The sequence below is a fragment of the Oreochromis aureus genome, linkage group 5, assembly GCF_013358895.1.
Source record: "Oreochromis aureus strain Israel breed Guangdong linkage group 5, ZZ_aureus, whole genome shotgun sequence".
NCBI lineage: Eukaryota > Metazoa > Chordata > Actinopteri > Cichliformes > Cichlidae > Oreochromis > Oreochromis aureus.
This window is the reverse complement of record NC_052946.1, coordinates 14,306,200-14,329,424: the sequence shown is the minus strand read 5'-3', so window position 1 is coordinate 14,329,424 and position 23,225 is coordinate 14,306,200. Positions and strand designations below refer to the sequence as shown.

Here is a 23,225-nt window from a genome sequence, read left to right as displayed (position 1 = left end):
CCTTACATACCTTGTTAAGGAGAAAACCACAGACAGCATGGTGTGCAGAACACTGGTGACTGCTCAGTCCAATTCTTTTAGCAGACCTGTGTTGCCTCCATGTAACAACGGCACAAATCCTGGGGGTTCTTTTAAGTTGTCTCTCCGTCCTCGACCACATGCAGAGAAAAAGCAAACCGACAGGGGCACTTTGGGAATAAGTGCTCCAGGCCAGACAATGGCGGACCGCCAGGAAGGGGGTGGGGTGCAGGTTGTAGCCAGAAATAGAAGAAGAGCAGGAGGAGGAGCAGGGCTCCAAACTTTGAGGAGGGGTGGGAAAAGGGAGGTCAAATGTTACAGTGATCCCTACTTTGAAGGTGGAGTAGAGCCATGGAGGTTTTATTGCCAGTGCTCTGTTGCTGCCCATTCTGGGGTGAAACTCTGGGCTGCTACTGCATTATGGGGAGGGGCATGTGGATGGGTCTGGATGTGAGCAACACATTGCTATCCCATGATGTCTTCAGTTGCGCTTGGTCACCTCTGACCTCTTCTTCCAGCAGTTGTCGCATTGGTCAGCACCTTGCCTGCCCCCGCATAAAGAGGCGTAGAGTAGCGAGGAGCATCTTTGCTTCAGTGAGTCTGGGTTTTTTTTTCGGCTTCTAGATTTTCTGGACTGGATAATGAGGCAGAGCATGTGACGAAACAGCCAGCAAACACGAAGGAATGCATCAGCGATACCACTCAGCACTGCGTTTCAAATGAAATGGGGTGTGGAGCTTGTGCCTAGTGATATGCTTGAGCTGGGAGGAGTTGCTTCCTTTCACTCAAAGTCTTTTCTCTCGAGACTGTCCTCCCTCTCTGCCTCACCAAGATTTCCTTGGTTTCCATTGCATGTGAAGGAATGCGGCTGTTCTGGTTGATCAGCTCAGCTCTTCATTGTTTTCAGAGTGTGACCTCAGTTGGTTCTCGGGATCGGCTTGACATGGCCTCTGGTGCACCAGCAGACATGCTATGCGTGTCCTCTGACACATGACAAATCGTATTTGTCTAACTGGCACTTCAGGCAATACCAAATGTTAGCTCAAAAACAATGGAATGACCAATAACCAAAACCAGTGGTTACATTTAGAATGGACATGTCTGAAATTTGTAGCTTTTTCCAAACCCAAGTTATCATCAAGTTGGAGCATCTTTTAGTCACTGGCGCACATCTCATGAAGACATTTTAAGGTACAAGCTGTTTTTAGTCTTTTTTTCTTTCTTTTTTTTCAGTTAGACACACCTCATTCTCCCCTCAACAATCACTGCTGCAGTGAAACTTGGCCACAGCACAGACACATTTTCAAAAGTAGCCCATCTCCCAGTCTCCTTGTAGCTGCATCAACATAAAAGTGTTTAGATTTGTGAAAGGGCGGGATAGGAGGAATCTGAACAAAACGACGCCAGAGCCTGCACCTCGGCCAGAAAGAGCTGAGGGAAAAGAATAAGACAGCCGAGGAATAAGGGAGGGAACTTGGCAGCGCTAACTAACTCGGAACAGCAACAAGACAGCTCGCATCGAAAAATATTAAATAATATTGCTGCAGTGAGCAGCTTTTGTATTCAAGGCAGGGCAAGGAAGAGAAGAGAGTGCTGGGAAAGAAGGATGGCAAAAAATCGAGAGGAGCTGATTCAAACTTTAATTAAAGTCTGAACACAGCACTGGAACAGCTGCTGTTGCTTGTGCCACCCCGCCACACTGGCTTTGCGGCTTTTTTTTCTCTTTTTTTTTTCTATTCGGAAGCCAAACAGATGTTATGAGGGGGTGGTGACTTTATCGGACGAGAGGTTTGTTTTCAGGGAAGAGGAGGAAATTAAACTCTCCCACTGTTAGAACAGTGCTTTTAGTAAATCATTGTGGACACTGTGCACAGCAGTGGTAACTCTGACCCTCTGATATCTTATCTCACACATTATAGTATGGTCCTTTCAGACGAGCGTTAAACTGACTCTTTTAAATGAAGAAAAATTTGTATTTACAAAATGTCAGATTAGATTTTCTTTTTTTTTTTTTTTTTTAAAGGTGATTGTGGCAGTTTATTGTCATATAGACATTATTATGTCTGTCATGTCATTTGTGGTTAGCTAGTGTGCCAGCTATATTCAGCGGAGCCATATGTTAAACTTTCAGGTGCTATTCACACCAGCCATCACTGTGTAGAGTACCAGCCCGCCCCCCGCCCCGTGTGATCCAGATGTCTGTCATCATCAGTGTGGTAAAATCCCATTTGGTTGGGCTCGCTCACCTCCCTTATCGGCGTCTGTCTCTCTCCCTCTTTCTCTTTCTGTCACTCTTCTATGGAGGACGTGATGAAAATGGCTGTTTAATCATGCAGAGAGGTCAACCAATCAAAGGGCCTGGGCCGGGTGATTTAAAGGCCTATTCAGAGCACAGCTGGAGGGAGAGAGAAAGGGAGGGTGAGAGGAAGAATGAGAGAGCTACAGAGAGAGAGAGAGAGATGGGCTGGGGTTTGATTGCTGTATGCCACAGGTCAGCTCTCATCCACTTACCTCTGGTCTCATTTCACTAATAATTGTCCCTGATAGATTGATGTTATAGGCAGGAGATTAGTGAATGGAGTAGGTAGAGGGCAGATAGGCAAAAAGATGCCGCAATGGCAAGCCAGCCTGTTTGTTAGGAGAGTTGCGTACACGCCAAACAGCAGTGGAGACCCCTGTTTTCCTCCAATTAACGGCTTCCACTCTTGCTGCCAAGCGTCCCCGTTTCACACAGATACACAGTTTGAAGACGAGGCAGTTCTCACCTGAATGTCCGTGGGTGAGAGTGACAGATGGTTGGGAGGAGCAGGGGAAGTGTTGATTGTGTCCTGTCTTTAAGCGTCGTTCCCACACTCACGCCCTCAACTGCCCCGGTATCAAGTTTATGGTACAGGTATTGATATGCACGGTTAATTCATGTTTCACCATTTATTGTAAACATCTGTCATTGCTGTCCACATAAGATACATTAAAGCTAAACATATTTTTTCTTTTAGGAGTTTAACAACATGAAATTTAATACCGTTAAAATACAGTAAGCCTCTTCCTGTAGTGTAACCTTTTGCCTGCCAGAATCTTGTGTGTTGTGTTCACTGTGGATTCACAAAGAAAGATTGAAAGGAATGTCCCCTGGTCCTGACAGGGGTATTGCCTGATCAACTTTATTGAATCAAGAGTATTGACTTCAGCTTCTGTTCTCATGTCACCCTGACATGACGATTTTCCACAAGGTGTCCGGTGAAGCTAAATGTTTCAAAGGGACGTCCGTCACTCCTGCCCTGTTTTAATGCTCGTCTCCCTTCAGTGTGCTCACTTGTGTCTTTCACTTTTATTTTATTTTTTGTTTCCAGTGAGTTGAGGATTGCTGAGCTGGTCAGTAGGCTCACATTAACTTTATTATGTGACTAATTATACAGAGCTGATATTTGGCTGCTTCCACTGCAGTTAAATTAACAACCTGCTAAGTAAATTTTTGTTTTGGGTTCAGTTTGTGTGCTCTGATGCATGATGCCGTCTGCTTCTGCTTTGGAAGTTTCCAAACAACGCACAACTCAGTGCTGCAAAGACACAAATGAGAGCTACAGCAGCCCCGGTTCTTTTTCTAGTTCTTTGCAAAGTTGCAAAAATATACAGTAATAGGACTGTCTCTGCTCACTCGACACACAAGTTGTCAGAGAGAAAGAATGTAAAGAGAAAACAATGAGAAGGGTTGACATGACTCTTTAAATCATACTTTGGTGGTGAATGTACAAAACTATGGCGCAACCTGCACGTGACGTGCTTCTACAGAAATGTGACTGTGTCATGCGACGCAGATCAGAACAGCTGTGGTTTGACCTCCTGGTAGGAATGTGCCATGTAGGTCAGTAACGTATGTCAATGCAAGGGATTAAAGATGTTTCAGCATGACAGAATACCATACTAAAACACAGTATTCCACCAATGTAATTCTTTCAGAGCTTCATCACACATCGTTTAATGAGGGCAGATTCACTTGTTCAAATTTATGGAACCAGATCTCAGATATATAAGATTAGCATCTATAGACCTAAGAATGCATTCAATGATGGGAATCCACAAGGCGAATTGCCAAGTATAAATCAAATTTGAGCACTAGAATATCTGATGAGAGGCTGATGAAGCAGAGCTCTCGACACTCCAGTACTCAAATCAAGAATCGATTAATCACAGTGCGTAAAATGTCAGAAAATGGTTGATTGAAGTGATAATTTTCTGGAGCCCAAGGTTGAAAGCAGTGGTTGGTTGCTTCGTCTTAAACTGCTGTTTGAAAAAGATCCTAAATTTAGTGTGACACCAAATGGGCAGATGCAGAAAGTAATTTCATTTGAAAAAGCTGGAGTCTGTCCATTGGCCACTCAGCTGTGATTTAGAGCTTCCTTTTCTTTATTGTCTGCTGTGGAATCTCTTAAGGACAGAGAAGGTTTGGGGACAAGTTTTCACATCTGCATCGCAGCTGCAATGTTGGGCTGCAGGGATTTTGTTACTCCGTGCTCACCGTGTCTCTGCTTGTGTTTCTGAAATAGCCAATGAGTTAGTATTTGTGGAGTACCACTCCAGCAGATAGGTGGCCTCTTGCTCTCTCTCTTTCTCTCTCTTCTTCTTATTCTCCCTCTTTTTCTCTCCTTCACACACTCTCTCTCTCTCTCTCCCTCTCCCTCCCTTCCCTTCTCTATGACCTTGCGTTGGCGTGTGCTGATGAGCGCTGAGTGGATACACTCATGAGTGGTGTGTGTGGATGCGTGTGAGGGGTTAGAGAAACTGTAGGAGCTCCATTTGTTGTGTAAATGCAAGCCGCTAATTGACTGCCGGGCACGCAGCCTGTCCTTCAGCGGCTGAACCCTGCCCTCCGTCGGGACCCGGGGATCCTGCCAGGGGAATGTTTGCCCCCTCTCTCTCTCTCTCACACACACAGACACACAGACACAAACAGACACACATCCGCACACGCTCCCAACAGCCTCCCTTTCTCTCTTTTCCTCTGCTGGAGCAGGCCTGGCACAGGGCCAGAGTGAGGATGGGCACAGCGCAGGCCTCTCTGTTCTCTTGCTGTCTGTCTCTGTGTCGAGCTCTCTTAATGAAAATATACACTGCATTTTCACATAATAACATACTCTGCTTTTGGGCACACTCCTTATTGTTTCTATTTTATAAATAGTCAACAGTCTCCTTATATCATATGATACTAGCTACATTTGATATTTGTTTTTTCAAAGAAGCAGAATATGGGAATTCTTTATGAATAGGTAAAGTCTCACTGGTATTAGTTACACAGACTTAATGCCACAGGAAGATGAAGAAATTCTCACTACGCTATGCTTTAATTTAAGGCGTAGATTTTCTTTTGTTGTTCAATTAGGGTTGAAACCACTGGTCACGGTAGCCATATCAGTGTTAGCCTCAGTGGTAAGCCGGTATGTGACATCTAGCCCAACTGCTGGCTGGCTAGCAGCCCAGATGTCACTTACACACACACACACACACACACACACACACACACACACACACACACACACACACACACACACACACACACACACACACACACACACACACACACACACACACACACACACAGAGGTTTCTGTGTAGCGCTGGCTGAATTTATAGCCTATAGGTTCAGGTCATTCTCTTTTTACCTCTGTCCTCATGGTTTTTTTGCCCGTCCCAGTCTATGTAGATGCATTTTTGTACATCCACATAGACTTTATTCGGCTAAAAATACTGAACTATGCCAGTGGTATTTTGTTGCTTACCAGAGTTTTTTGTGCTTAAAGGATTTTCAGTGGTACAAATATGCTTCATGTTTTTAGCGAATTGGCTTTCTGCTGCTGTTTCCATGTGTTCACAAGTCTCTAAATATGTGAAGCTGGAAAGTTGTCCCATACACTAGATTATTTCTGGTTGCAGTTCCTACATAATGACACAAGAATAGTTTGAGGTGTGTGTTGGAGAGTGCCCTTGTACCTAATGGGAGACTTTCAGTGCTTGGTATATATAAAGGGATGTGTGCTGGAACTGAGGCAGGAGGCCAGATTGTTACAAAATTACAATGCTAAAATGGAAAAAATGCATGCTTACGCACACAGACAGAACATAAAGACCTTCCATGTTCAGGCTTTCCCACCTTAGTCTATTGTTCTGTAGCGGTAAACATTTAGGAACACAGAGAGGAACAGACAAACAATAACCTGACACACTCTCCCATAACACTCTGTTTAGACTGCAAACACAAAGGAGTAAGTAAGTGTGTGTTTGTGTGTACACACACCAAGCTGCAATCCCTAGAAAAAAAACAAATAAATAAAAGGCGAGGTGCAGTGCAGGGCCCTGTGACTAAAAATGGGACGTTGCTGAATTTACGCCATTAACCTCCACATGAAAGCATCCAAATGTCAAGAATGTGACTTTCCATTCCTGGTCATTCAGAAATGCTTAGAATGCAGTAAATTGGCAGCACGAACTAAATGAAGTCAGTCCAGTCTGTAACCTCGGTTTGATGCTCGTCCATGTTCAGTTTGTTTGATGTGATCTTCACATCCCAGCATTTGATAACGGTATTCGTGAGAGAGATACTTGACTTTAAAAACAGGCCTGCGCTTAAATGTGTTATTTTAGGCTTATTTATTTTGGTGACTGTGAATTACACACAAAGAGACAAAAGGAAGGATTTCACATCAAGCTAACCACTTGTGCTCTAGAGACAACAACAATAGGATTAGCTGGCCTGCTAAATAACCAAGGCCCAGGCCCAAGCCTATTATACTGCCACAAGGTCTTTTTTTACATGTTTGTTAATATAGTCACCTGTTATTTCCATATAATGAATTGCTTTTGCACAAACCACTTTATTGACAGCAACTGAAGTATGTTCATGTTTCTTAGGACACATTATGACACTTTGGGTTTTTTTGTTTTGCTAGAGGTGACTGATAAATCAGCATCGGTCACATATTTGATTAAATGGCTGCACTTTGCGGAGAGTGTATTGTGTCACAGAGGGTATATCTCAGACCCTGCTGAGAGATCTTTTATTTTTGTTTACATTTTAGGACATGATGAATTGAGTCAGTGGTGCTGTTAGTCACAGTGTTGCCCAACAAGTCTGAATCGGGAGAACAAGAATTTCTAGTTTTTAAAAGTGGGAACAAAAGCGGACAGGAAGATTATTTCACTGTCTAGGAAGTTTCTCACTATTTACAGCAAATGTATTTCTTGTTTTAATCCCCACTATAATCTCCACCTTTGATCTGCAAACATATAAACTGCTAATAAAACGTACTGAAGCACAAAGACTGAATGTGAAAGAGAGAAATGATACAGTGGCTGGCAGATTTAATGACGAAATAAAAAGAGGAAGTAAACCTAAAATATGCACTAAGCATAAGAAAAAAGTAAACAGTGGTGGGAAAAAGTTGTAGAGGAAGGGAAAGAGCAAATTGTGCTTCCTCCCTTCTAGCTATATTAGTAGCACTGTAGCCAGACAGTGTTGAATCTGAGTCAGCAAGAGCTGAACTGGGGCCCTACCCTATAGCCCCAGGGTTGCTAGTAACAGACACACACACACACACACACACACACACACACACACACACACACGTAGACTCACTCAGGCACAGTGTCAGACCTGTCGCCCTATTCTCCTCAGCCCTCCAGCTCTAGCCCTAACTATAGCTGTTCAGCCAACCACTCTTAATTAGTAGCTGCTGCTGCCGCCTGCCCTGCCCCGGCGCCACTGTGGTGAAGCCCCAGCCCCACATCTGTGTGCGTGTGTATGTGTGTGGTGGGTTTCTGTACATCAGCTGCAGTGATGTCTGCATGTCCTCTTAGCAGCATGCATTCCTCCTTTGTGATATTGCAGGTGGAACAGGAAACGCTGCACAGAGAATACTTAATGCTGTATTTGCTCAGCAGACAATGTGGTTATGTGCATGATATTCTTTCGCCACCTTCTTGTCTCTGAAGTCTTTTTAAACGGTTCATTCAACTCATGTTGGTACACAAGGGAGCTGCTTCAGAAAAGCAGCCATCAGAGGAAAACTCAAATTCTTTCTTAGTAATGCTTCTCCGAGATCACAAGTGCAGAAGAGTAGGTGTGCTTTGAGAGCCTAAAGAGTCTCAGACTGTCAGGAAAATCTATATTTCCCCCATTTCCAATGTTGTGGGAGCTCAGTAGCTGTAACTGCTCAGTGCACATTTTGAGAGATGGGTGTAGAATCTTGTTTCACTAGTGTCCTTGCTGAGGTTTATGCCTGTCAAGAGACAGCCAAGTGTGTGTGTGTGCTGTGTGTATTTACTGCTTCAATACGTGGCTGTACTTAAACAACCACAGGAGACAAAAGGCACACTTAAACAGAGATTCTGCTATACTGCAGTTAAGAAGAGTGGACTGCATAACACTATAGACGCTGCACTCTCTAGCTCCCTGTCATGTTCTCAAACACCTTCACCCTCCCTGTTCCTCATGTGCCCTGTCAAATTCATGATATGAAGTGACACAGAAGGTCTCATCTAAGCTGTGGATCAGACTGACATATTTCTCCCAGAGGACCCACCCCAGTACAAATGCATAGCTGGAATAACTTTGCCAGCCAGCTACCACAGCCACTGGCCTGCTAATCAAGACCATATGAGAGAGAGAGAGTAAAGAGTAGCTTAGCTTTGGTGCAGGAAGCACACACAGCTGGAACCCCCCCCCCCGTTTTACGCTCACTGCACTCACATTTATATCTGTTCTTGGAGAATCTTAAGCCACAGCCCAGCATAACAATGACCCACATTAGTGGCATGGCTTCCTCTCAGGCAGGATCTGGGCCATGCAGAGCCATGCTTGCTGGATGAACACCTCAAGCATCGCCAGCAATCAACATTTATTCACACACAACCACCATAGTCCATACATTGATGGATGACTTTAAAATCCAATGTGAAGCGAGAGATTTGGTTGTGTGCTCAGCCAGCAGCTTGTAAAATAAATGCTCACAGCATGTAGCCCCAGTTGAGGCTTTTCAGGAATTCTGTCATTTGACAGTACGGCTTTTAAGAGTGTATTGGTGGCGGTCAAAGCAGTTGTGGTCACTCTACATAATCTGTCAATGTCTTTTACTTCATTTTTTTTTATCCCTTCTCCTCCTTTTTCAGTGAATCAGCTTACAGAGAAGCATCATGTTCCAGTGTAGTTGTTAAGCCCCATATGCAGTTGCACAATATCCCTTCTTTAGTGACAGACTGATTTGTGTGACTACCCAGGAATCAGATCAAAATAAAGACTGCTGGACTGAGATTTAAACCTACTACATGCCCTTTGCAAATGCAACAAACCACTGACTAGTTCTCAAAACTATACAGCACCCAAAAGTTCGTGCTATTTCTTTCTTTGCAGGGATAAATAACCACCTAAGTGAAAACAGTTATGGTTTTTGTTTGCATACTCCTTGGTTCTTCAGGCAGGAGTAATGTTGTTTTAACCCCCCCCCAAAAAAACAAGTTGTCTGTATTTCGAGTAAGATTTTGATTTGCATTTAAGATGCTAATGTAGCCTTTCGGGTGAGCAGAAATGGCTCGAGTGTGCCGGTACTTTGTTTTGTCCCAGTTATTCATTAGGCTTTAATAATTGCTGCCTTGTGCTTCATACAAACACAGCCTGGAGAATTACATTCACTCTGTTCTCTCCTTGGAAAGGTCAGGGCATATGGTGAGACACCTCTCCAACGCACACATACACAGTTCATGCATCACTTCTAATAGAAAATGTGCTTTCTCGTGGACAGTTGAGCTGTAAACCTGATGTTTGTGTGTGTGTGTGTTTTGCGTTTAAGGAATGCGTTGAAATTCAAATGAAGCATGAGGGGTTGAGACTTGATATTCACACGGGAGAAAAAAGGGAGAGAAGCGGGGATCTCCTGATGACTCTCTCCTCCTCTCGGCGTGTGGGTTGAGGTCATGAGCACCACTCTGGTGGCAGGTTCTTGTCGTTGTGTAACCGTTAACCTTTCCCCCTTGTGAAATCGCACGAATTTTAACAAGCTAGAACGCATCATACTAGCCATCCTTCAGCACATCAAGGAAAGGGTCAGCTGACCTGGAGAGGAAAGTGGATTGGAGTGTGGCGACGGAGACCGGCTTAGTGCTGAATCCCATTATCAAACAGTGTTTGTCAAATAGCGGGTCAAGGCCCACTTGTACCAAAGACAAATTAGGTTGTGGTTTAATTCCAGAGCTTTGTGGAGCCGATTTTGCCCTGTTCAAAGTCAAGAGAACAAGAGGTTGCTTGTATCAAGTCTTTTCAGACACTGGACTTGAGATAAAGCTTGATCTCAGCTGCTTTACTGGAGAGAACAGACGGATAATAAAGCTGTTAATATTTAAAAAGCCTGTTGAAATGTAGCTTTATTTTGCTTTAGTGCCGTAGTCTCCAGGTCGAGTAGCGGATTGGTCGGTCGATAAATAGTGGCAGTTGTGCAGATTTGTTTTTCATTTTTCCTGATAGCAGTTGAAAAGTAGGTAAGATTTCAGTCGGTTAAATACAACCCTACTTTGGCACTTTATTACTGATAGCATGCCTATTTGTCCTTTACCGCCATAAATTGTTGACACTAACAGACTCCATGTCTGCACTCCATCCTTTTTGCATATATATTTTCCACTATGGCACATATCCCAACATTTCTTGCTTCATTACCAGTGCCATCTACTTCACTTTGAAAAGGAGAGACCTAGCTTGCATAAATTCCCAAACAGTGTAGAATAACGGCAATCAAATAACGCCTCTGCCATATTTTCAGTCTGCTTTGAGTGGCTGAAATAAGTGCGGGATTGGAAAGTTATGACTGGCAGTTGGTCCCTGTGGGCCCATGGAACATGGCAGGTCATTTGCCTGGCCGGTATTGGTGTGATCTACTTGTGCACAACAGCGAAGTGCCTGGCTGAGAATGCAGGAGAGGCGGTGGAGGAGTAGAGGCGGCATGGTATTTATTCAGTATGCAGGGTTGCAATATAAACAGAGGGGTGACTTAATTAGACTGTGGAAAATAACATTTAAACACATTCAAAGCCACAGGGAGCTGAGGATTTCTCGTCTTCTGTGATTGCGTCCCCCAATGAGGCTGCATCTGTCATGTATAGTGGTATTCGGACCTTAGACTAAAATTGCCAATTTTATAATTTTCCCTTTAGGGAACACTGTGTGGGGAAGTTTGTGAAAGAGGCTTTAGACCTGTAGCATGCCGTCTTTCTACAAGTCACTGTCGCACCTTAGATTGTTCATATCTAGCTCAGTGTTATGTCGAGCAAGACACTGATATATTTAGTCCCTCTTCTCTCCTGTCTTCCTTGCTCTCCTTGCCTCTTTGTCTCTAGCATTCCTCTCACTCATCACTCTTCCTCTCATCTTCCCCCGCTCCCACCAGTCTCTCCTTATCTCTCTTCCTCTGCGCTCACATTTCTCTCTTTCCAACACGTCTCCCTCTGTGTTTTTCTTTCTCTCCATCTCTGTTCTTATCCTCCTCCACACTTTCCTCCTCCTCTCCCCCATAGCACTACCTCGTCCTAGGCTCTGTTGCTATAACGATACTGACAAGCCCTTTGGACACAGTTTTGGCTTTCCGTCCCTCACCGGCCTTGCTGTCACTCGCTGCATTTAGACACGGGAAAGACAAATGTAAACTTAAAGACACACAAAGACTGTCGGACACCCACAAACTATGCACTCGCACTCAGTTTACACTAGCAGCAGCTTTATTAATTTAGCTGTCTGCCAAGTTGAAAGACAGCCTCTGTAATATGACCTAATGAACGTGCGTTTGAGGTTGCTGTGTATATTGTCTTGTGTTGAACCTCCCAGCCGCCTCCCCCCTTTCTCTGCCCTGGGACTGACACGCAATGGCTGATGTTACTTGTCGTTCTGGACTGCCCGGTAGGTCCAGCTCTTCCATTTGGAATGACTCCAAGAAAAACCAGTCTTCTCTCATAATGCTCAGTTATGAAATGGAAATGTTGGAGTAAGGGCTGTAATTCCACTGAGACTGTAATGCTCAAAGTCTTAGCCTTGAGTATTAATATTTAATATATTTGTTTCCCCCTTAAGCTGAGAAATTTGTTATTAGATGTTTACATTGTTAGCATCAGAACAATGTGTGAAAATTGACACCTAGGGTGAAATTTTCTTTATTAAGGAGAAGCTGCACACAGGTGGGAGAAAGACGAGAAATTTGTATTTCTGTGTAGGCTGACTGGGTAATTTAATTACAGGACAGCTATGGGTTTTTTCAGCTTCTGTCACAGTAAAAAGTACTGAGCACATGACGAGCTACTCTTATTTGAAACCTATACTCACCTATTGAAACACTTGATTAAAACTCTAAAAGTATGTGGAATCCTTGTGAAAGTTCTGACGTGGAGTATTGTTTTGGAGTACTTAGTTGAAGTTGAAGTGCTGTTGGCTGTAGCTATGTGACGGTTACTCAGTTGCCCACAAGCTAAGGATAAAAATTCCCTTTTAGCTAAACATGCACAGACTGCTCTCCTCTTATCTCCCTCCATTCCTCCTCGTTCCACCTCGCTAACTCTCTGAAAACGTATCGTCAACTTCTCTCATCTCACTCCACTATCTCTCCCGCGTTTCTTATTTCCATCACCACACCTTTTCACTTCCACCATTTTTTTTTTTTTCCCCCCTCTCGTCTCCAGATCTCCTGGTGATTACACATTTTATTCACTCAGCCTCTTTTCTCCATCATTGGTATTCTTTCATTCTCTTCTCCAGCCCACTCTCTCATTCTTTTCACATAATTTTACTTGGATGACGTCACTAAATGTGGTGCGATGATTAAGTGAAGAAAGTGGAACTTCAAACATGTCATTACTGTACCTGCTGGAGTTCCTATTTCTGTTTGTATGTAAGCCATTAGTCACACATACCCACATGTACATACACAAGCCTTCGTCTCCGTCTCTGTCTCTGTCGCCGCCTCTATAGTGAGGCAGTGATGCATGCAACGCTGTGTGTTGCGCTTCACCAGGAATACAGCATGTGCTGATGATCAGTGACAAGACAGGAAATCGCCCGAGCTCACAGGCCTCTATTCAAACATGCTCACTGTCTGCTGGTTTGAATAAAACTAGGCTCCTGGGCTAAAAATGGCTGGGGTAGATGCACTTCCTTTGTTTCAGCTCCACAATAGGGCAACGTAAGATAATTAGCATTGGCCTCGCATGATTCAGATGTAGCGGTGCCAGACAAAATGAACGAGCTCCTGGACAAGACGCTGTCTTTGTAAATGCTGTTGCACATCTCCCTCTGGGCTGTGATGAGTTTGACCAGTCACTCTTCATTTTCATGCAAAACTTTATGCTACCGTGAGGACTTCTTTCCAGATCATATATTAATATACAACAATTTTTTTCCCCCTGCTGTTGAGGAATCAAATCTTCATTCCCCCAGGCTGAGATCTGCATTAACTCTGTTGCCTTGTGACCAATCACAGGACATAAATTGGCTGAACACCATGTGACACAAGCCACACGCCTGTCTTGAAGCATTAAGAGCAGAGAAATAGCCATGCGGTCACAGCCAATGATATGGTTACTAATAGTACTCAACAGTATATATCCGGAAACGGTATGGCTTTAATGGACAAAGATGGATAAGGATGCTGTCTTGAGTCAATACTGAACCAGTCCAGACACACTGTGTATGCTTGCTTGTCTGCTGCCATTAAAACAAAGCAGAGCATCTATTTGTATAAACTTGTATGCGTTGGATGACGTTATGACTCAGTGGAGATGCAGAGCAGATGGTCAGTTTGCCTGTCTGTTTCAATAAAAACATATTGCAGGTGACGAGGCACCAGAAAAATCCACAGCCGATAAGATATGAGCTAGCCTGGACTTTTGTCAAGTCTTTGAAGTGCTAAGTTCATGTGTCAGTTTCTTTATGATGTAATCCCAACACGGAAGATTAAAAACGACTTTGGTTTTGACAGCTTTATCCAGATATGCACATTTTTTTGTTATCATATCATGTAATCACCAAAACCAGAGGTGCCACAGGTGTGATGAGGCAAATGTGGATTAAATTCGTTTATAGGAGACGAGCAAAAGACAGTGAACTAAGTTATCATGTTTATGAACAAATGAGTTTGCAGTTGATTAGCTGCTTTCCTTGTATTTTAGCTAATGACTTGTTTGCTACTACTGACTGTGTTGGCCAATCACTTGTGCTTACTGTGGAAAGTCCAAAAAGGGGAGGCTATTTTTATGACACCAGTAAAACAAAAGGAGACAGTGATTTTATTTTAATGCCTTTCTCCTTGAAGCGACTCCCCTTCTGCCGCTTACACCACTATCACCCGCTCTGTCCTCAGATCGTTAACAACAAGATTTATAATGGTATGCATGTTTTTACAGCAATCAACACTCTGGCAAGTTTTTACAAAGGAGTTCAGCTCAACCCTGCTCCAGCACTCAGTGTGTCAAAGGTCAGTCGAGCTCATAAAGAGAAGGTGTGAGGCAGAGAAATTGAAGAGAGTCGTTGCCATTGAGGACAGCATTGTTTGGTAATAGGCTGCTTTGGGCAGAGCAGTCTGCATTCTATTATGGTGACCTCAGCAGGGAGAAAATAAGCAGCGCCATGGAGGAATGCGCAGGCTTTGTTTTAAGAGGATCCCGTATAAAGTCCAGACTCCATTGCGGTTTTGTTTTGGGAAAAGTGAAATATTGCTGCGGCTATATGATATTCATTATCATTTCGTCAGTTTACTACACTTCGGTTCCATTTCACCCAGTTCGCTGACTGAACCGTTCCTTACCCGTGGTTTTATTACATCAGCACCTGCACATCCAGCCTAGAAAACTGAAACACACTGCAAGTTGAGCATTTAAGTTACAGGACTTGTGTTGTGTTTGGCCGTCATTATGAATTTTCTTTGTGAGCTCTGTGGCTATTCTGGTATAGGCCCCCTCGAAAAAAAATCAACCAGAGATTTTTGTCAGCTGTCACTGGATATGGCTGACGAGCTTTAGTCGTTCACAGCTCGTTGTTCTTGATGCCACTGAGAGAAACGGATCACTCCATAAAATGACTGCAGTGAACAATTAGCCATCTTTGTTTTTGTCAGACATTTTCACATTGTGTGTCAATGCAGGTATACCACATTGTTGGTGCGGAAGCTGTAATGCATGATTCACTGTATTAAAAATAACTTTATTGTTTGACAACTTGCCTGAGACAATCCAAGTTTTGCTGAACTAGAGCCAACGTGACCACGTGTGCTAATCAAAAGGCAGTTTTACCTGACCACATCAAGGTTTAGTGTATTACACTAAGTGAGGGTATGTATTCAAACCCTGTGCTTTAAGCCATGAATGTTTAGGAAAGACTATAATTGTTTATGTTGTGAGGTAAAGGGTGACAATATGTAGATGTACTAAATAGGTTAAAATATGTAAAAATCAAGATGTTTTTCCTAAGTGTGTAACTTTGATTGCCAATTTTAATGTAAATTATAAAGTTTCCTGCCATTGCAGACATGGGGATATTGTGTAGCTTTTTGTTGACGATGAATTTATGTCATCTTTACTATTGTTGCTTTAAATCCATGTCAAACAGAAGCAGTATTAGGTTTATGCTTCAGACATAGCACAGGCTCAATGCGTGTTTGCTTTAGTGAGCTAGTGCTGAAATACTGTAGCCTCACTGTTACAGTTTTACTTTGTGACTCTTAGTAGGCACACTCTGGCCCTGACCTACATATCGCCTACCTCTCCCACCTTCGCACACTCTCTCACACACACACACACACACACACACACATACGCACACCCTCACAAATAAATGCAGGATTTGTCATGGAAATAAAGACCCAGTCGCACAAACACAGTCGAGAGATTAAGAGAAAACCACTAATCTGTTGCTGCTGCATCAGTGTGGTTGTGTGTCTGTGTGCTGCTTTTTGAAATGTGGGCAGGTTTTATGTGATGCCGGGTTCAGCAGTGTTTCATTCTATCTTTGCAGCTGGAATGAAGGCCTTTGTTTCTGAAACGAATTTCACCCCTGAGAGAAGAAACGGGGAGGAGGAACTGGCTTTCTATGCTTGTGTTTTGAAATTTGGTGTTTAAGCAATTTGTATTTTGGTAGTGCTCATCTAAAAAGCTGGTGAATAGGCCAGGCATGAGAACTGCATGAGGAAATAAAAGGAGAGAGGCTGAGGGATGATTGGATGAAGGAAACAGGGGTGGATACAAAGGAGGAGACAAACCCAGGCTGTCTGCTCTTCATATGTTATTGTAATGACAAGGGCTGCATATTTGGGAGGCAGCCTGAGGCGCTCAACCCTGTGTTCAAGAGCCAATTCAGATACAATGTTCATAAACCATTCAGAACACCGACATGGTGGCGTTCATCTACCAGCCATCTCAGACTACTCACAAATTACTTATAAAGGCTGTTGCATGACAAATTACTGCTGAGAGTTGATATTTAAAGTGGGGCAAATCACCTTTCATATAGATAATCGTACACACAAATGAATGGTATGTGTTTTTGTTTTGCATGAAGAGATGAATTCCACTTGGAATCTTGTGCGAATTCCCTCTGCGTTCCAGTTCAGCTGACGTGGTGCTGCTGATCAGAATCAGTGTCTTCAGGAGCTCGCATAACTGTTTAGACTTTCAAGTGTAAGCTGTTCATAATCAAATGTCACTGAGGTTTGTTTCTTTAAAATGGTACATGTCTAAAAGTATGTAACCACATAAGAAAACAACTGACATCTGAAATTTGCCTGCCAATCACAACAGCCCAGGAAGTGTTTTTTTTTTTTTTTTTTAAATATATATATATGTCTATATATATATACACATGTCTTGGTGAAGCTGTAAGGAACATTAAAATCAGCTTCTGTGCTTGTTTGAATCTTGTAAGCCAGCAATCTTACATCCGTGAAGGCGGCTAAATTCAAGAAATTCAGTGGCTCGCTGTGGACACTGTGCACAGGTGCACACGCCCAGTCGTGAGTAACGCACATACAACCACATACTCGAATAACACTGTCCAAAGTAACGTATACTGGTGTATAATCCCATTTACCTCTGAAAACAAAAGTGTGTGTGTGTGTTTAATGTTGCAGCGTATGAGAAATGGAATAATTTGTTTGAAGTACTGCCCACAGTCTGTCTACTGTCTCAGAGTGGCAGCTGCCACATGCGCACACACTCTCAGACACACACACACATCTGTTATCCACAGCACATTGGGTGGCAGGGAGGCAGTTGTCCTTGTATTTACTGCCGCTTCAGACCTTCAGCGTGCGAGTAGATAGTCAGTTAGTTTCTGCCTTTGTCCTTGTGCAAGCTTCTTATTCAAGCCTGTGAAACAAATACAGGAGTGGAGGAAAAATAAGACAGTGGTTCAGATTATGACAAATTAAGGATGTGAACAGAAAAATGTGTTGATGTAATTATCTTTTATGTTTCCAACAAATATCGTGATTCTCATTGAAAAAGAGCTAAGAAAACAGAACATTTTATAATCCTCAGTTTCTATTATTCCAGCTTGTAAAGCGTCTGCTGTAAAGACTTTATTGTTGTCTAATATACGGATATACTTTGTTGATTAATATAGAGCTAATGGAGGGCCATTGTTGTCTGTTTTTTCTCCTCTGTTACTTTTAACTCCGTCGTGTTGAGGGCAGCCACTAGATGGGTCCAGATTTTATTAGTCCAGCCATGTTGATGGAATGAGTGTCAGTGGAGCAAGGTGTTTTAAATACAGGGGGCTCAATTCGTTCCACACCCTGACTTATGCTTTACACACATGCACACACTCGCTAATTCTGTACGATGAAACGAGGCATTCGTTTTGGCAGGCCACCTGCCACATAGAGAGAGAGAAGGGGCACAGACACTTGTCCCCTGAAACTGATTTACGTTGGCACTAAAACAGAACTCGTAAGGGCTTTTTATGCGCCCGAAGGCTTTCCAGTCGGCTTGTTCTTGCAGCCAACGCAGGAAGGAAATGATACAAGATACCATAATATACAATACTGCTTTATTGTCCGACCTCTAGAAAATTGGTCTTACCACCTCTGCAATCTGTCTTGGCTTGAGTATGATATAAAGACATTTTTTTGGGCACTTGAAAAGTGCTGGCTCATTTTTTCCCCCTCCCAGTGTCCTTACCTATCACCAAATGTCTTTTTTCATTTTGTCGCAACACAATATGGAATATTTTATCTTCAAGTGGTGTTTCTGAATGTATTGTCCTCAAGACCTCATATTCCCCTATTAATACCTATTCTGCTGTCGTTCAGCTGGAAAGAAGAGGGCCTTGGCAAACAAATTTCTATATACAGTGACAGATGGGTTTGGATATTTTTATTTTCATTTTTGTAATATAATATTCTCATAATCCCCCGTAGAGGAATGATTGATTTGTTAGAGTGAGATTTGAGTTTGTGGTGTGTTGAGAGGACTCTTTAAGCTTCAGTGTGGTTTAGATTGGTGGGCTGACCCCCTCCTGTCCCTCTCAGCACCTCAGACAGTATCTGATCTGGGACAGATTACACAATATGTCACACTGGTGGCAAAAACAAGCTGCAGCTGACTAACATACTTACCTGCAGCAGATGTGTCTGTTTGATAGGGTGAATGTTTGAGTGTGTATTTGTTCAGTGCACTGAAATAGTTTCAAAAGCAACCCACATCCTCTCCTCTAACGTTGCAAAGTCAGACTTTTTGGGTGTTTCTGTTTGTCTCAGAGAGCGTTTCTGTCCAGAGACTGCCACCCATTCCCCCGTCAATCTGTCTGTCGCTGCGTCGGGGGATGGTAATCCATTCTTCCCATATGCAGATACTGGCGGTGAGATTAGGCAGACCCTGAGAGAGGATTAAGGCTTCAGGGCTTGGCTGCCCCTTCTATCTTACCTCCTCTCTAACCATACAACCCCCCCTGTAATACCACCCCTCCACCCACTTTGCTCTTCAATCCCTATTCCACTCCTCACCCTTCTCTCTTTTGTCCCCTGGGCAAATATCCAATATGGAGAGTGTACTAGCTGTGAAGAGGTGGAAGGGAGATTCAGATAAAAACCCATTTAATTTCTGCACATTTGTGTCATGGTTTGCACTTAAAATATTGGATCATTCTTTGTGTTCTGTGGCTGTATTTAAACTAAGTTATATCTTGGCATATATGCCCTTATTTGATAGTAATACTGGAGCCAGATGGGAAATGTGGGGGTGATAGAGGAACTTGAGTTCAACAAAAGTCAGGCCAGGTTGAGAGTTAAACATGGACGGTGCAGTTATGTACAACAGGGATGCTTTTGCTTTTTTCTGTACCTACAGATAAAATTGTAGTTTTTCCTGCTGCACCACCATGCTTTCAACCACCTGTGTTTATGCTGTGATTGGTCTACAGTAACTGACTTTGTGCACGAGTCTTGAGAATTTGCAATAATTTTTAGAGTTTCGCATTTTATTTGCTCACACGCATTTCCTGTCTTACTTATAATTTCCTGGCTTCTTAAATCCTCGATTACACCCACCTCCTCTTCTTCTGGTCCCAGATGTGACCCATATGTTGTGACAAGCCACAGAGGGCAAAAAATATGTCTGAATGCTGCTCTTCTTTCTTCTCTCACCACCTTCTCTTCCCCTCTCTCTCCTCCATTGTGGAGTGCTGTAATTGATATGCCACTGGCAATAAATCAGCACAAAGTTACGCTCTGAGCGGCGACCATTATCTGAACGGACAGGTTTAGTTGCTTTGGAGAAGAAGGTGAGAGAGCAAGTTATCCAGTTTAGCTCACAAGAGTCACCTGCCGCTTCACCGGCATTTGGGATTTCCTCTCCACCTTTGCAGCCTCTTTAAAATAGGGGTCCTTCCTTTATAATCTTTTTGTTTTTCTTCCCCTCAGTCCTACTTCCAGTGCCCATAGGGATGCAGTACAGGCCTGTCGATTGATAGGACATTTCGATATCAAATCCAATAAACTCAGTGCCTTACAGCCAGCCGTCTTTAATGCTTTTCCCTGATGTGATAACACCTTCCCTCCCCCCGATATGGTGACTGCCCATTCCCAAAGCCACAGACGTGCTCCAAACCAAAATGATTGACATGTTTTTCCTTGATGGTTCCAGATATGGCTCCCGACCTTCTCCCAGCACTCTTCTGCCCATTTCACTTTAGCTCTGGAGGAAATTGAAATTGACGAGGGTTTGGAAGGATAAATAGAGAGAGGGGGAAAAAGTTGAGAAATTTGAAGGGGCGTGGGGGCATGTGTGAGAAGTTGAGTGAATAACTCAACAGTTGGGCGTGTCTGCTCTGACAGTAAAGAGAGGAACTAAAGGTGCGTTCCCCTCTAAGTCTATAAGTACACGGAGGCCTTCACGCCATGATGTCTTTTCATTAACCTGTAGTTGTTGATGTGTTTTGTGATGTCATTGTCTTATTGCCCTGATAGATAACAAGCAGCAGCAGACCCCAGATGCAATTTGTTGTGCGATTCACACTCTCTTACATCAAGCTGTGGCTGGCCTAAATGAAGAGGAATTACTGCAGGGACACTTTTTTTCCCAGGTTGCCCCTCGTTCTCTATCAGCCACTCTCATTTGCTCGTTCGCCCACTCTGCCCCATTGTGTCTTTGCCTCACTTGGAAATGACAAAGGAAAATGAGGCAGCCGGCTTCCCTATGCGCTGCCACGCTTTAAATTGACATCTGCTCTCATCGTACAGCGCGACTGTACCGTTGAGCAAGAAATTAGTTTTTTTATAGGCTGGCTCGTCACTTTATTGCGGCTGCTTATGTCGAAGAGGCTGCGATCCGCGTCGAGCCGTTTTAATCTCACAGAGTGGAAAGTGGGGATATATCTGATAACTGCAGCTCAGGCCCTTCTGTCTGCAGTTTCCTTGCCGAGGTGCCTCGACCCACAGGGCTCCCCGGTGTTTGATTCTTGCGAAGGTAGATTAAAATGTAGCAGAAGTGCACCTTTTTGTTTGGCTCCTCACTCACTCCTTCTTAGCCCATACAGTATCCTCTTCCCTCTCTCTCTGCCACTTTCTCTCTTTTTCTCTTTCTCTCCTTGTTTTTTTTCTCCCCCTCTTCCTATACATTTGTCTTTTCCTGGGCTTTTCATTTGCAGAAAATTGGATGACACCACCTCTCCCTGAACCTGGCTAGCTTTGTGTCAGTTGAGCTATGGTTTGCTATTCCATGAACATCACCACTACTATTTCTCTTTTCTCCTGCTTTCTCTCATTCGCTCTTTTTTTCTTTCTCACACACAGTTTGCAGCACCAGCGACTAAAATTTATGAGGAATTCAGTGACTACTCTTACTGAGGTGTTTAATTCTTTCAAGATTTGTAAGAGTGCATTTTTTTTCCCCTCAGAGGGGTTTACACACCTATAATCTCTCACTCATACCTGCCTTTCTCAAGGATAGAAATATCGAACATAAAAGGAACAAGCTGACAGTCATCTCTCTCAGCCTGGGAGGCAGAGCTCCCTGCCCTGTACATCCACACTAATAATTTAAAAAAAAAAAACCCTATAGCTTTTGCTACACAATCAAGAGCAATCACGTAAATTCAGATGTTTTAGCACCACGATAATGGAGACTTTTTCAGGTGCTGCTAAGCCAGTTTTGGTTTAAAAAAAAATAAATAAAAAAAAATCCAGGTTGTGTATCAGAAACAGTCTTTTGGTATCAAAGATCCAGCTGTTTGTGTCTAATTAGGGGCAAAAATAAACTTAATAGTTAGCTATTACAAGTGGACTGGTGCATGTGTGCTTCTTCAGTGCTCTTTACTACAAGCCACATTCCTACACTCTGGTCAGAACCTGAGACCAGATTTTTCTTCTTCACACCTCCATCTGCCTCCTCTTTTGATTTTTCATCTGTTTCATGTTTTTGCCTCACCCCCCTATCCCCATCTCTTGACCCTGCTTGTCTCACTGTAGTGTCTCATCTTTTCCGATTTGGTATGGTCATAAAACACCTTTTGCACAGACGCTTTGATAGTCAAGGTGAAACTGAAGCGTAGGATCCCTGGGAGAGTTGTGTCCTGTTTTACATAATCAGCATTTACGGAAGAACTAATGTCCTGGTGCTGCAGGAACATGATTGGCCTGTCAGCGGCCAGCACGCGCCCAGCAAACGCTGCTCCTCATCACTGTATTGTCATTGTAGGACACCCAAAAGAGCATGCCCTCTCCATTTTTGACTCCTCCTCTTCTCCTCCTCCTTGTCCTCTACCTATAAAAATTCCATCCCTATAAATGATCTCACTCCTTCCTTTTTAATGTCTGTTCTCTGTTGAGTGTACATATAGCACATTGCATTCTGGGATTCATTATATGTGTGCATTATGAAATGAAATAAATGTATTTGCAAAGCCTCTACTCCCCAAAAATGTTCAAGTATTCATTAACCAGATGCAATTTTCACTGTGGTCTTTAATTTAGCCTCATCTTGAAAGGATGAACCGTAGCCATCGGTGGTGTATGTATATGTGGTATATGTATGTAGATGTGTTGTTGCTGTCTGACCGGGGCACGGTTGGCTCTGGAGGAGTGTTGGAATGCAGTGGATGGGGCCCTTCATAAGCAGTCAGTGAATATTTGCAAGAATTTTCCTGTACGTGCAGCATATGTATCAGCCAATGGTTTTCATAGTGCCCTTTGGCTGTCATATTTACCCTGATATCTAAAGGATATATACTGCAATCATAGCTCTTTCAAAGGAAGCAGAGTTGTGGTTGCCTGCTGTGCTTCCATGAAAGCCCGGTGCTTGTTTACAGTTGTCAGAAGTGCAGGTATAGTTACAATCAGACTGTGTTGAAACTGGGGAGACCATGACAGTAAAGCCTTCAAGCAGTCCTGGCTATAAATTGCTTGTTGTCAATGTAACAGTGCCCACTGGCCCCTTTTCAAGAGCACACCTCCTCCAAAGCCACCATAGTAACACTGAAAGATATGAAATATTAAGGAGTTCAATGCTGTGAGTCTATAACTCATTCACAGGCTTATATTATGTGTACAGAGCCTTTAATAGTTGGCCTATGCTTTCCCTGCATCTTCACTCATAATTAAATGCAGACACACATTTGCCTTCCAGACTTGATTTGATATAATTTATTTATAACTAGGGCAAATGTCAGCTTGGCTTTTTTTTCCTTCTAATTTTGGATG

The 23,225-nt window shown here is 43.2% G+C and overlaps 1 protein-coding gene across 4 annotated transcripts in view; it reads left to right on the top strand.

Moving 5' to 3' along the window:
* LOC116326539 (plexin-A1) overlaps positions 1-23,225 on the top strand; it is a 178,155-nt gene that overhangs the window by 9,432 nt on the left and 145,498 nt on the right. The window lies entirely within an intron of this gene.